Source organism: Bison bison, unplaced genomic scaffold (assembly GCF_000754665.1).
Source record: "Bison bison bison isolate TAMUID 2011002044 unplaced genomic scaffold, Bison_UMD1.0 scf7180017864260, whole genome shotgun sequence".
Taxonomy (NCBI): domain Eukaryota; kingdom Metazoa; phylum Chordata; class Mammalia; order Artiodactyla; family Bovidae; genus Bison; species Bison bison.
The window spans coordinates 6,547,485-6,557,692 of NW_011494832.1; the positions used below are offsets into that span (position 1 = coordinate 6,547,485).

The following is a 10,208-nucleotide window of genomic DNA, read 5'->3' on the forward strand; positions in this document are numbered from 1 at the left end:
ATGATGCTAAAGATGAAACTCCAGTACTTTGGCCACCTCATGCGAAGAGTTGACTCATTGGAAAAGACTCTGATGCTGGGAGGGATTGGGGGCAGGAGGAGAAGGGGATGACAGAGGATGAGATGGCTGGATGGCATCACCAACTCAATGGACATGAGTCTGAGTGAACTCTGGGAGCTGGCGATGGATAGGGAGGCCTGGCGTGCTGCGATTCATGGGGTCGCAAAGAGTCAGACATGACTGAACAACTGAACTGAACTGAAGATATGCCAGCTTTTGTGTTAGGCATTATAATAAAAGATAAATAAAACATTCATTCATTTACTATGCTGACCACAAAATCAGCTTAGAAGAGAAATATTTTCTTCCCTACTTACTGAAAATAGTCTTAAACATCATTCCCACCAGCTCTGTCATTCCCACCACTATCACAAGGGATGGGATTACACTGATTAGCATGAAATGAGGGCTGACCTAAACTATGTAGATGCCACACAGTGGGGGAAAACTGGAATTAATGACGAAGTATTTCCAGTGTCCTGCTCAACTGCCTTCCAAAGCTGACAGTGGTTGTTATTATTCCATTTCCTTAAGGGACAATGTCACATTCCTATGGATGTGAGAACTGGGCTATAAAGAAAGCTGAGCACTGAAGAATTGACGCTTTTGAACTGTGGTGTTGGAGAAGACTCTTGAGAGTCCCTTGGATTGCAAGGAGATCCAACCAGCCCATCCTAAAGGAAATCAGTCCTGAATATTCATTGGAAGGACTGATGCTGAAGCTGAAGCTCCAATACTTTGGCCACCTGATGCAAAGAACCGATTCATTTGCAAAGATGCTGATGCTGGGAAAGATTGAAGGTGGAAGGAGAAGGGGACAACAGAAGATGAGATGGTTGGATGGCATCATCGACTCAATGGACATGAGTTTGAGTAAGCTCCGGGAGTTGGTGATAGACAGGGAAGCCTGGCATGCTGCAGTCTATGGGGTCGCAAAGAACTGGACACGACTGAGCAACTGAATTGAACTGAAGGGAGAATATTTTTCAAACATCACATTGAAGAAAAAGTTATTTATCTATGATTTAGAGGCTTTTTAAGGATTGATTAAGCTTCCAGCATCACCCAAATTCAACTATACTCCCTCGCCAAATGTAATGACAATAGAAATATTCCAACTCTATGAGGAAAATATATTAATACTGTAAATACAGAATAGTTTTTAATATGTGCAAAGGGATTTAAAAAGGGGGGGTGGGGATTTCCCTCACAGCTTAGTCAGTAAAGAATCTCCCTGCAATGCAGGAGACTCGGGTTCGATTTCTGGGTCTGGAAGATACCCTGGAGAAGGAAATGGCAACCCACTTCAGTATTCCTTCCTGGAGAATCCCATGGACAGAGAAGCCTGGCAGGCTACAGTCCATGGGGTGGCAAGAGTCTTACACAGCTTAGTGACTAAACCACTAAAGGGATAAAACCTACTGCAACGAACTGAATTCACTTTCTTCCCCCTTTCTCTACCCTCCACTCCCAACCCCTATACTGAGTCAGTAGCCAAAGGAGGACACCAAAGTACAAAGATGAAAGAAAAGAGTCAAATTCTTGGATGAGAGTTCTAAGTTCTTGAAACCCTGGCCAAGAGAGATGTGAAAGCGGCTGAGGCCAGTGACCTGAAGGAACCTCAGGGTTGCAATAAGGAGGACACAGAGTGACATGTGGAGGAACATGCATATCTAAGTGTCTGCAGCAGGGAGAGAGGCCAAACTCGTGTCACTTCAAAGAATGTTAGACAAAACCTTCCTTTCCAAAGCCGGAGAAACTACTTAAGCCATCCTCAGATCTTAAACTGCGAGCCCTGGTTCAAATGGGTTCAAATTGATTGAGGTTAGTTGGACACAACTGAGCGACTTCACTTTCACTTTTCACTTTCATGCATTGGAGAAGGAAATGGCAACCCACTCCAGTGTTCTTGCCTGGAGAATCCCAGGGACGGGGGAGCCTGGTGGGCTGCCGTCTATGGGGTCGCACAGAGTCGGACACGACTGAAGCGACTTAGCAGCAGCAGCAGTTATAAGTAACTAGCTTAAGTTCTCTATCATTATTCTTAAGGCTCGAATTCCAAATCAAGTTCAATCATAGGGGAATAAATTTTATTATATTTCCTGTATACTTGCTTTTGTACGTATCATAGAACTTTCGATTAAAGCCAAACTTTAATTCTACATTTGCACCACAAGATAACTTTTAATTAAAACTACTTCATTATTTCTCACCCTCAGCCAGTACTATTAATTTTACACTCAGAAAAGAAAACCAGGAGCCTGTGTGCCCTATGTCTCACGTAGTTTCTCCTCTGGTGTCAACAGAAAAGATATTTGCTAGATCAGTAAAGTCCAGAGAGTGCAGTGATTTGCCAAATATGGTCCACTGGAGCACTGAGACTTTAGGGTTAGATTTCAACATTTGTCGCTGTCACTCAGATACTAAATCTATATTTACTTGGGGCAGTGAGTGGAGATTTAAATAGAAAAATCCAAAGCATCCAAGGTACTTTCCTTTCCTGACTTAGCTGTTTTTGAGAGTTACTCTCATGGAGCTATAGTCTTTCAAAACTGGTTAAATAAAATTCTATTGGTATTATCATAAATTTTGTAGAGGATGAGCAAACAAAAAATTAACTTTCTCTTTACCAGTTTATGATTATCTGACTGGTCATTTCATGTCACTGTTCATGGGGATTCCAAACATAAAATATGACCAATGCCAAAATACAATAAGTGCTCTCAATTTAAAAATGAAGATGTATTTCTAATTATTATAATAGTAACAAGAAAATAATAGACCATTAATACACATTACTTTTAAATATATTAAATTTTAAATATAAAATTGTATATTAAAATTTACCAGAATGGTCTGAAGACATAGAATTAAGGTTTAAAATCATCATATAAATTCAGATTTACAGATTAGGTGAACACAATCATATTTCTAAAATTGGGGAAATTATTTATCAGTAAAGGCAATACAACATTCCTGCCCACCCCCTAAAAAAAGCCAAAAAACAAAACCTGGATAAAATATAGAAGCTGGTCAGTAGGAAAATAATGGATGAACTCTAGGAATTCACACTGTGGCTGGTGGGCCACTAGCAATGTTGTGGGTGGAAAGTAGAAGGGGATTCCAAAGAACATGGCTCAGCATGTATCATACAGCACAAATTATCAAGTCTGTACAACTGGAACCATTTTTCAAGTGTGGGCACTGGAGTTTGAATGGTGTTGGTCGGAAGACACCCCCCAAACTAACATCACAGAGCATCACGTCCTCAAGCGTTCCTATCTTTGAGCAATAGTCTGGATTCTTGTGCTTTATGTAAAAGGAAAAGGATGCTGACACTGAAGCTGTGCACATGTGGAGCCAGGAGGGATGTGGGAAATCAATGTACTACTCTCTTTTCAATTTTGCTGTGAACATAAAGCTACTCTAAAATATAGTGTAGTCACTCAGTCGTGACTGACTCTCCATGACCTCATGGACTGCAGCCCCCCAAGCTCCTCTGTCCATGGGATTCTCCAGGCAAGATCACTGGAGTAGGCTGCCATTTCCTTCTCCAGGACTCTAAAACATAAAATCTTTTTAAAAAATTCTCATTTTGGAGAAAACCTGGCTCAGAAATCATAGCTTTAGTGTTCAACACATTGCTTTTCTTTTCTGTAAATCCTTACCTATTTTAATCTTGGAAGCTTTTTTCCCCCATCTCTACTTTGTTAATTTTAGACTTTCCACTTTCTTTACAACCTAACCAGCTAATCACTTTTAAATTTTTTTCAGTAATTATAATGAATTAACAGTTATGTTTGAGCAATTTCAAATGATAGGCCCATATATATATAAACTAATGCCAGCAATCACATATTCTATTTACTATTGCCGGGAGAAATATCAATAACCTCAGATATGCAGATGATATCACCCTTATGGCAGAAAGTGAAGAACTAAAGAGCCTCTTGATGCAAGTCAAAGAGGAGAGTGGAAATTTGGCTTAAAGCTCAACATTCAGAAAACTAAGATCATGGTATCTGATCCCATCACTTCATGGCAAATAGATGGGGAAACAGTGGAAACAGTGTCAGACTTGATTTTTGGGGGCTCCAGAATCACTGCAGATGGTGATTGCAGCAGTGAAATTAAAGGACGCTTATTCCTTGGAAGGAAAGTTATGACCAACCTAGACAGCATATTAAAAAGGAGAGACATTACTTTGTCCACAAAGGTCCGTCTAGTCAGGGCTATGTTTTTTCCAGTAGTCATGTAGGGATGTGAGAGTTGGACTATATAGAAAGCTGAGTGCAGAAGAATTGATGCTTTTGAACTGTGGTGTTGGAGAAGACTCTTGAGAGTCCCTTGGACTGCAAGGAGATCCAACCGGTCCATCCTAAAGATCAGGCCTGAATGTTCATTGGAAGGACTGATGTTGAAGCTGAAACTCCAATACTTTGGCCACCTGATGCGAAGAGCTGACTCATTTGACAAGACCCTGAGGCTGGGAGAGATTGAGGGCAGGAGGAGAAAGAGACAACAGAGGATGAGATGGTTGGATGGCATCATTGACTCAATGGACATGGGTTTGGGTGGACTCCAGGAGTTGGTGATGGACAGGGAGGCCTGGTGTGCTGCATTTCTCATGGTTACAAAGAGTCGGACACTACTGAGCGACTGAACTGAACTGAACCCCTCCAAAAATATTATAAGGAGTCCAATAAGGCAGATATGTTAATGGTAAAAGTATTCTGCCGAATTGAAGAATGTGATTGGCACAGACAGGAAACTCTAGCACAGCTTAATTTAATAGCTGCCTGACAGTTGTCTCCAATTCTTTTTTCAATTATTTTCTGAGGGATTTGCCTAGCACCCTAAGTAGTGTGAACACAAAGAGCACACACACTAGGTGTGTGAAATTGTTTTTCTAGAGCTATGAAAATGTATTTGAAATTTGAAGAGGCAATGGGAAATGAATTTGACATCCCTATTAATGTAGTTTTACTTCGATGAGTTTTTCATATCACTAGATAAATAAAACATGCATAAGCAAAATGTCTCATATTGCTGTACCTCCATAAAATATACATTCCTGTATCCCACAAATATGGGGAAAGTACTGCTATTTTAATATACTCATTAACTAAGTTTTTCTTGATAATCTCCACATTGGCCAAAAAAAAAAGACTAAGAGCTTGCTGCTAGAATTTTGAATCAGGGTTCCTTTTAACAAAAAGGAATAGCACATGTCCAAATATCTATTGAGAACACCAAATTGACATACAGTTGAGAAATAGCAATAATTATTATGAACATGATAGCTGTTTATGTCTACGCTATAGATAATGTGTGGTGTCCATAGGGTTTTGATGAGTTTCTTGCCTCTGCTTACACATAGACTAGGTCAGAGCTTGTACTAAGGAAGACCAGGAAGAGGGTTTAACGCTGCTGCTGCTGCTGCTGGTAAGTCGTGTCAGTCGTGTCCGACTCTGTGCGATCGCATAGACGGTAGCCCACCAGGCTCCCCCGTCCCTGGGATTCTCCAGTCAAGAACACTGGAGTGGGTTGCCATTTCCTTCTCCAGTACATGAAAGTGAAAAGGGAAAGTGAAGTCGCTCAGTCGTGTTTAATGCTACAATGAAGTAATTTTACTCTGTACTCTAGACATAATATTGACACCTAATGGTATTCACATAGTTTTTCTTGAAAGAGTATCTGCCATCAAGAAAGACAGTTCAAAAAACATGTTGGTCAAATTTAGTGAATTATTAAATCTTCGCAGGAAGAATATTATATAATTTAATACATAATTTTTCTCTTGCTTAATATAATCTTTCTTAACACAACATGTCAAAATGTGAATTCTCTTTTGCTATAAAGAAACATGCAAGGAGTGGTATCTCTCATAGTCTTACATGTCACACATTTCATAAAGAGACAGTTATATAACATAAGATGAACTTATTTCCATGCTGAAAGTTAAAAACTGATTATATTTGGAACACTAGGGCTTCCCTGGTGGCAAAGAATCTGCTGGCAAAGTAGGAGACCTGGGTCAGGAAGATCCCCTGGAGTAGGAAATGGCAACCCATTTCAGTATTCTTGCCTGGGAAATCCCATGGACTGAGGAGCCTGGCGGGCTACAGTCCATGAGGTCACAAAGAGTCGGACATGACTGAGCACAGCACAAATACACAACATCACAGCATGCTACATATTAATTCATGGTGACAGAACTTTTAAGAAGTTTGTTTGAAATAAAACATAAAGGTTCAAAGAAACAAAGTAGACAGTAGAGAAACATTTTAAATGCTCGCTCCTCTATTTAGGCAGCTTTATGTGAGTAGAGGGGAAATTTTAAAATGTTACCCATAGCAAAAGAGACACTGATGTATTGAACAGTCTTATGGACTCTGTGGGAGAGGGAGAGGGTGGGAAGATTTGGGAGAATGGCAATGAAACATGTAAAATATCATGTAGGAAACGAGTTGCCAGTCCAGGTTCGATGCATGACGCTGGATGCTTGGGGCTGGTGTACTGGGACGGCCCAGAGGGATGGTATGGGGAGGGAGGAGGGAGGAGGGTTCGGGATGGGGAACACATGTATACCTGTGGCGGATTCATTTTGATATTTGGCAAAACTAATACAATTATGTAAAGTTTAAAAATAAAATAAAATTAGAGAGAAAAAAAAAAAAAAAAAATGTTACCCAGACCAATCCTACTGACACTGTCTCTGATTGTCCCTACTTTTCCCATATGTATCATGTAACTAAAGTCTGCCTACTCTTACAGCGATCTCTTCTTTCCATACTTCCAGTTCTTTAACCGCTTGAGTTGAAACCATCCAGACCACTACAAAAGCCTGGTGATCCCGGTTTTACCTTCCTCTCCTAGAAGCCATCGTTGTTGCAACTGGGCAGACAAAAATACCAACAAGGACCCAATTATCCAACAGGCTAGTTCAATCGTAAGACGTGTAAAGGGTAGATGCTGTGTCATATTTCTCTTTCTCTCCAAAGTGTGTAGCACAGTATATTATATAGAGAGTTCAGGATTAAAAGCACTCACTAATACAACTCCATTCCCAGAGACTACACACAGCGTAGAACACAGTATTCAATAGAATAGGTTTTGAATGAATAAGCATTTTTATTGAACGAATATAACCTATACATTCTTGCCACGTAAGTCTCCTAAAATACCTAAAATATATTTCCACTTCAAAAATTTTTAGTGGCTACCCACTTCCATCTGGATGAAATCCATCAAAGGCCTTCCACAACCAGTCTCTCCCTGGTACTCTCCTGTCTCTGCTCATTAATCCTTTATAGAAGGCAACACGGCAGAGTAGAAAGGGCACTGCTTTTGATATCAGAATGGTTACTGAGTTATGTGTGAGTCTTGACTTGATGGCTTACTGATGTATGATATTACAAACTCTTTGAACCTCACATTGTACTAAACAAAAGTAATTACTACCTGGCAGAAGTTGTAAACAAAAGATAAAAATCAAAATACACTTAACAGATAGGGCACAGGAAGGAAGAACTGTGTGAACTCCGCTTCTACTGCAGTAATGTTTCTTTCCCAGTCAGATTATATACCCTTAGCCTTTGTTTAGTATGTTCCTCCTGATAGCTGAAACAGAGAATTCAACCTACTATTACTGACACCTAAACTCTGTTCATTTTGTAAGGCCAGCTCAAAAGCTACTCTTGTCTTACATAAGCATCATATTCAAGCACCAAGCAGATGTAAACACAATTGGTAATCAGCTAATTAAGGGCGGGCCCTAGATAATGTTGTTATTCAGTAAGAAAATAATTATCTGTAAGGGAAGAACAGATAGGTCTAAATTAGTGATCTGATCTCAGAACTTTAAGCCACCAACAAAAAGTTCCCTCTCAGTCTCTGAGGCTTTAAAAGAAAAGCTGTAATGGGGAGGACTGCAAACCAGCAACTTGGTCAACGTTGCAAGTATCATACCTTCTATGAACTCTCTCCCTCTCCATGACAGCAGAAGCCCAGAGTTGTTACTCTTCCTGCATTCACTGTAGCACTACTGTACACTGCTGTAAAGCACACAGAGCTTTGGAATGTTAATTACTTCTTAAGTTATACCTATTAGTTCACCAGATCACAAATTCATTCACAACAAAACAAAGCCAGATTCTTTAGGCTTTCCGTCAGTGTTTTCTACATAGTAGGTATTCAACAAATATTTGAATGACCATTATATGTATATGGTCAGGTAATGAAAGCATTGTGCTATTTCTTTTTTAATTAATGCTAGTATATTTAAGGGAGAAGGCAATGTCACCCCACTCCAGTACTCTTGCCTGGAAAATCCCATGGACGGAGGAGCCTGGTAGGCTGCAGTCCATGGAGTCGCTAGGAGTCAGACACGACTGAGCGACCTCACTTTCACTTTTCACTTTCATGCATTGGAGGAGGAAATGGCAACTCACTCCAGTGCTCTTGCCTGGAGAATCCCAGGGATGGTGGGGCCTGGTGGGCTGCCGCCTATGGGGTCGCACAGAGTCGGACATGACTGAAGCGACTTAGCAGCAGCAGCGGTAGCATCAGCAGTACATACCTGTGGCGGATTCATTTTGATATTTGGCAAAACTAATACAATTATGTAAAGTTTAAAAATAAAATAAAATTTAAAAAAAAATGTTATTTTCTACAAATCATGCAAGCCAAATATAAATGGTTGCATGTAATTCTGAACACACCTTACATGGCTTTCCAGTTTTAAAATATGTTATTTCTTCTAATAGTCCTTAATACAAGGACACTGACATATTGAAGTATGGTACCCAAGGATGATGCAGATGTTGGCAAAAGCAGAACTAATTGCTGAGTTGTCTAAGTCAGTAGCCCTCAACCCTGGCTATACAATAAAATCATCTGGAGAAAAAAAATTTTTAATACCAATACCAAGCCAATTATTATAGTCTCTAGGATAGGAACTAAATAATGTTTTTTTTGAAAACTTCCCAGGTAATTCAAATATGCATCTGTGCTTAAAACCATTGAATCACACTTAATTTCAATGAACAACATGAACTGCTGACAGTTTCTGAGAAAGTCACTAAGACTTCTTCTGCTCACTATTGTTTCCTGGGTTTTAAATATTTAAGTATTTGAAACACATACTCTTTATTAAGTATTTTTCCACCACTCTTGCACCACTGTCTATCCAACACCCTTTTGTTCTGATTACCTCAGCCTTAAGAAAAAAGTAATGCATGTTAACAGTCAGATAAAAATTACCTCTCTTATGAGCTCAGTGAGTGAAGAAGCAAGCTACCTCAGGGTGGCTGACGACAGGTGACTGGTCTGCAACATTTAGGAAGTCCCTTACACCTGTCGAGGGAGGCAAAGACTGCAAGAGAGAGGCTGAGTCTGACTGAGCAGGCGCAGAAGGGCAAACAATGCTCCAACTACTGTTGGCAGATCTCTAAAAATAAAACTACAAAAGCACTGGGAAGGCAGAATGAATTCCTAACACTTGTTCTCTTCTATTTTAGTCTGTTATGAAGCAGGTGACCTCAGCACCAAGCAATGAGTCTTTTAACTTTCTGTATCCCTCACTTTCAGAAATGATCCTCAGTTATGTTGCCATGACTGAATTCATTCCAACTGTTTCATATTCATAATCATAAAGAGAATCTTTTTTTAATCTTTCAAGACTGCTCTCTCGTAGGATTACACTCTAAAATAAGTGTCTTTGATATTCATTTGCCTATCTTACTTTGAAGATTGCTTTCACATGTATTATTCTGGGGAAAAACTGTTTATCTGTTAATATTTTATGTATTCTTTCCGGGACTCTTGGTCTAAGAAGTAAGAGTTAAAAGAGTTATTAACACATCCAGAGAAATAGCAATTTAAATGTCTTCCACTGAAAAATCACTGGCCCAAAAAAAGGAAAATTACAGACTTCCTAATAACATATTTCATGAGCCAAATAAGGTCATCCTTATTTTAAATGCTATTTTAAATGTTTGGTCCAGAATAGTTCTGCATGAGAAGGTAATAAAATGTTGAGGAGGACAGCAAGTCTGGAATCAGCTCAGAGCTGCATCCCCCGTCCACTGTTGGTGGTCTGAAGCACAGAATTCAACTGCTCAAGATCTCAGCTTCTTCATTTATTA

At 39.7% G+C, this 10,208-nt stretch overlaps 1 protein-coding gene across 8 annotated transcripts in view; it reads right to left on the reverse strand.

Moving 5' to 3' along the window:
* Positions 1–10,208, reverse strand: part of CACNA2D1 (calcium channel, voltage-dependent, alpha 2/delta subunit 1) — a 530,781-nt gene that overhangs the window by 485,632 nt on the left and 34,941 nt on the right. The window contains exon 1 of one of the 8 annotated variants that reach the window (XM_010848139.1): positions 9,325–10,191. The exons of the other annotated variants lie outside the window; for them this stretch is intronic. The gene's annotated coding sequence lies outside the window, so the exon portion shown is untranslated. Of the gene's footprint in view, positions 1–9,324; positions 10,192–10,208 lie in introns of those variants that run through there. 8 annotated transcript variants of the gene reach the window in all.